Here is a 6,000-nt window from a genome sequence, read left to right on the forward strand (position 1 = left end):
AAGCAAACGGTCACGATGTGTGTTGAACATAATGTACAATGTATGGAACACATGGTATTTGGCAATTGAATGAATCTATACAGCAAAGTGATTATTGGACTGTTAGATGCGTTGTGTCTTATCCCTCTCTGAGTGGCGAGCTACATGATGTTATAATATACCTAGTGATAATGCTGTGCCATGATTCGCTAGAATCAGTCACGTGATAGGAAAATAGAATGACTATTTCCCTAGGGAAATAGTTCCATCAACTTTTACATGGTCACGTGACCACCGCGCATTCACAGCAGGTCAAAATGGCAGCTTCTGACGATGTCGTCTGCCACCGCGAGTTCACAGCATGAGGTATATTATAAAACACATATTGCCTGGCCTATATTCGGGCTATAGCACCCGTTCATTACCCCCTCGTGACTGTGAGTTACCAGAATCACATGCTATTTCCCTCGGCCTTTGGCCTCGTGAAATAGCATGTGATTCTGGTAACTCACAGTCCCTCGGGTGTAATAAACGGGTGCTATAGCCCTCATGGCCAGGCAATATGTGTTCAATATGACGCGACACAGCGAATCTTGTAAATCTTACAGACTAAGCGACTACACACGTAAACTAGTTTTGGTGCAAGGAATGAGGTACGCGTGACAGGAAAAGGAAATTATGAGTTACTTTATGTTTTCAAATAACAAATTCTGTAACTGATAGGGTAGGGTGTATGTATTTCTTTGTCGTCACACTCTTATTTAACAAGTTAAATACTGTATAATTACTTTCTGAAGAATGTGTCATTTGTTTCACGTAACAAGTAGACCGACAAGTAAGCCTATTCTACAACGTTAATGCCAGAAGCTCTAGTATCACAATCAATACAATAGGCTCTGTGCTCAAGTCATTATCTTTGGCATCATCCCGGTCATCTCATTTTTAATCCTTTCTAAAAGATAGAAGTTATAGTTATCTGTAACCCTCATGTTCCTTATAGTTTACACATAGTATATGCCCCCAGGTCCCTTTGGCCGAGTTATCCAAGTTCTATATACATACATATTCCTTGAACGCTCTATCATAAATTTAAAATCCAAAATTTTGATATATATATATTAAGAAAAATGATATTGATTAGAAGGATAAATTCTTCAAATATCTGAACAAATCGACTTCAAATGAAGATCCATCGACCCTTCAACTAAGGCAAGTTGTTAAATAAAAATTCCATTAGTCGACTCCGGGCTTTGAACCAGACAATGCCATACGCTACTGAATCTTTAGATGCATGTCGTTTTTAGAAATGCACTTTATTCGTCCTTTGACTTGACCGACGCTGTTGAAGAGTGGACATTTTAGGTTGGGAAATGACCTTAATACGAGACATCAAGCTGAAATCGTGACTTTCAAAAATGAATATTTCATTTTAAAAGAATTGGAAGTTAGAAGCAATATAATACCCACATCGCAAATGTAGCTATAAAGATAATCACAAATTCTTCAATTCTAGCAATTAATATGAATTCAACCGAATTTGTATGTTTGATATATATACGGACTACGTGGATTATCCAGTCTGAACAGTGTAACCATAGTTACCAAGGGAATAAGCTTTAAGCCCACTGCCATTATTTAGCTTTTAGCGTCCGATTACATGGAACGGTATATGCTAAATTTCAAACGCTGAACCCACAAAATACGAACTATTTTGATATGCCTGCAAACATTTCCCTACGATACCGAATCCGGATACTCCGGTATGTCGATACGACGGCGTATAGTTTTGGCAATAACTCTGTCATCTGGTCATGTCGCATTGAAATCCAGGCTAAGCTGATCCTTATAGTAAGATGAATTGTGCAATCTGCATATCATCTTTGGAATACAGGTTGAAGTGAATCTTACAATAAAAGAATTTGCGCAATATTTCGATTGGATCTGGTATCATGTTTCAGACACTGTTGATATCACTTTTAAACATATTCGATTTATACCACACCGGCCAGTTCATAACAGTCAACTCAGTAATCCTTTAAGATAGAGATTTCACACCTATCTTCTAAGGCCATCAACGGTCTAATCGAAACCGTCTTATTGATTTCCACTGAGACTTGCGATGAAGTTTGAGTATCGCATATCGTAAAATTTATGCCATATTGACAAATCTGGTTGGAGATTACTTGTCGACAAAAATTTACAACATGCTATGATTTAGTCTTAGGTGTTAGTAAAGGATTTCTTTTAAGAGAACTACACCTTCACTTAGTCGGATGATGGATTTAGATGTTTCCTGAAAATCACTGTTTTGAATAAATTGTTAACGATAACTTACTGGTCAGTAAAATCTAGAATCCACTACATACTTTTAGTGTAGGATGACTTCATAGCTGTAATGAGAAGATACGAAACACCCGAGAATGATCAAACGATCAATAACACTAACACTAACACTACCTCGAAAAAAAACCCAATTAACAAGCGAAATCTAATATTTAATAAGTGTATATATACCGGTATATATATATATATATATATATATATATATATATATATATATATATATATATATATATATATATATATATATATATATATATATATATATAAACTATATATATATATATATATATATATATATATATATATATATATATATATATATATATATATATATATATATATATATATATATATAATTAGTCAAAAGGTTGAGAAGAGAAGGGTATCATACACATCGCTGACATTTATCCAAACTTTCAAGCGATTTCAATATTGGAGGTCGATGAATAACGACATGAAGTCTACTTCTTATTTTCAAGATTTCCATTAGATCAATTTTGACCTGGAATTTATGCATTCTCTTTACTGGTGAGCTTTTACACACATATCGGGATTCAATCAACATTTTCCAATATTCGCAACTGAAGGCTTCCAAGGATTATCAGTATAAGAATTTTGAAGTCGATTACTCCATAATCCATTGTAAGAGATAAGCAGTTATGGGAAATGAACATGCTATGAAATGAACATGTCGTCCAACTTGTCTGTCTTCAAGATAACCTTGCAATTGCGTCATACAGATATGTTCTTTCTGAGGATTGTCTTAGTACAGCAGAGGAATTGTGTTTAAGTTAAAACTTTAATGTTGATTATAGAATCAGAGTGAGGATAATATTGATAGTACTGTACTTTAAAAGATGAAATCAAGGTGCTGGTTTGACATATTTCTGAGATTCCCTTTACACAATTATGTATTTCAATAGCCCTTGTACACCCTGGACACACCTGTTCTTTATCTAGCTTGTTCTGGTAACAATTGCAACGTACTATTTTAGCAAGAACCCCCCTCCCCCCAGCCATAATTAGAATACTCTACGCAGCAAGTTACATCACATCTGTTATAAACTCTTGTAGTCACTGGGGCTGAATGTGTTACATTTACATAATAACTTAATACAATAGTCTGGCGTAATGTAATCACTCGCATTTGCGACCACTCAGCTTAGATGGACATTCTCAAAACTCAATAACAGATTGAAATTGCTACTAGAACAATCTAGATAAAGAACGAGAGAAGCAGTAGTTTTTTGTTAACGTTAACCTCAAAACAATCAATGTCTGCAAAGGACGTTAGTTTCTTTTTGAGTATGGTGATATTATAAACGTAATGGATATATATCTTGAGGAAAGACGATGTATGCAAAAAAAGATAGCAAGATCTCGTGAAACTCGGGTACTTCATGTTACGTTGTGCATATTATAGAATATAAAAAGTGTTGGTTTGGTTTGCTTTTTATAAAAACCAGCTTGTTTTTTTCTAGGTAAGGTATTAGTAAACGCTGCACTGTTAGGCCAGGTATCCCCATTTGTACGCATTACTCAACATTACAATCCTGACGACATGGGTGCCGACGAGTCTGTTAAAATACAACTTGCAACGTAAAGATAGAGTGTGATTTTCCGGAACGATATTTTTTATTCAGTCAATGGACACCCTACCGGCATGTATGTGTAGGTAAGTATGGTAAATGTTTTATAAGCCATGGAGTAGTTTAAAACGTCTCATTTTACGTTTCGTTCTCATTTTAATGGCTTGGATATTAGCTCATAACACCTAACAAATTATAGAGATGCAATCGTACGTGTTCTATTACATTCTGTGCGCCTGACCCGATGTAGACCTAATGCAAGTTTATGTATTTTCCACAAATTGCATCAAACCCTCGATTAACTGCTCTATGGACAAGTATATATCACTTTTTATCATTGGAAACGATGAACTCTATATGGCAGTTGGAATCAAACGATTGATTTTCACGATTTGGATTAAACGTCGAGATATACATGGCATGAAACTATTTAATAATGAACCATAATCATGTCTATGTAAAACGACAACTAAAATAACATACCGCTTTTATTGTCCACACCTAAACATCTAAGATTGGAAAACAGTTTACTAGTTCTGAAACGATCTAACTTTGATCGCGATCTACTTCATGCTTTATTGTACAGTGTCATAGTTTGGTATGTATACGTCACACTTAAAAAAAGAAGAATACCTACATGTTAGCATAATGTCGCCATATACATATACACAGTACTTAGCTGATTGCAAGTAGAATTAGAAAAGGAGTCGACGTAAAATAGCAATGGACTGTCATAACCTTCTGTCCGCAAGGTGAACATTCACATTTTTAGTTTGGGTGATGGTCTTGGCTTATACGGTCAACACATGTTGAGTTGCATACTCCATATCAGTTACTTGTAGTCACTAAAAGTATATATTGTACTACAACGGAGGTCTTTACTCTGAGCCTCAGGTTCATTTAAAGTCATTGAGGTTACATTTCTTGTGATGCAGAAGTATGTGATCCTCGATGGAATAGTTCAAGTCGTAGATTGCAATATGAATTCTGTCCGTATTTCCCCGATCAATTACCATATCGCCAAAATCTCATTGAACCTTTCAGCACTGCACGTTCAAAGAGCAAACTCCTAACCTGAATTGTCTGATCTGTTTGCAATAGATGCACTTTGGAAGTTCGGCAATAGGTAGTTCTTTGAAATAGATATAATCTTGGTAACCATTTCGTTTTTATTTGTACAGTCGTAGTGTATCGCGTTGGATATATTACCACTGTGTGCATACGGAGAGCATCGTGCGAACTATACGAGGCAAAATGTCTATTGTATATAGAACGAAGGTTTCAAATACTTGGGTTTTGACCACTGAGCTGTGAGTATCTCACCTGGCTCTGACTTTGGAGTGAGGCCGTGAGGCCGAACTCAGGGCTTTGATAAATAAAGTCTATGTTCCAGTTATGGAACATACATAATCAATATGAAGTTTATTCTTTTACTACAATACTGGCTGATCTAAAGTGAAGACAGCACCATTAAAGTGATACTGGTATAAGATACACCATATACTAGACTCAAAGCACTACTCTATAAGGCCACTGAAACTTAATTTTTGTTAAACCTAACCACCCACGCTTTGATTTTTTTTAAAAAAAAGTTCCATTTGTTTGAATGCGTCTAAACTATGCGCATCACAGGGTGGTATCAACTACCCCATCCACTTTACGTTGCTATTTGTACTCGTAAAAGAGAGAGACAACAGTGTGAAATAATAGCAATAGTGACAACATGCATTGCCGCCATGTTCAAGTTTGCGATTGAGATTGTCAACGATTTCCTAGCTGGTAAAATATCAGAACACTATTACAGAATGATACAATTACAGAAGTTGATACTTTAAGCTTAAGGGCATTGTACTTTCACCATCAAATGAACCGAATGAAAGTACGCAAGACCACAGAATGTACCTCTGGTTTATCAAGTCCTCTGTGTGTTCCTATTTGATTGTTGAAAGAATCGCAACGGTGACGCACATTTAAATTGGTTTCCCTCGGCAGTAATTGGAATCAGAAAGGGTAGGTACTTGAACGCCACCTCTTCAGATTAACAGCATTTACAGACCTTTTTATACGAATACATCAAGGAAATGAAGCC

The sequence above is a fragment of the Glandiceps talaboti genome, chromosome 12, assembly GCF_964340395.1.
Source record: "Glandiceps talaboti chromosome 12, keGlaTala1.1, whole genome shotgun sequence".
Taxonomy (NCBI): Eukaryota; Metazoa; Hemichordata; class Enteropneusta; family Spengelidae; genus Glandiceps; species Glandiceps talaboti.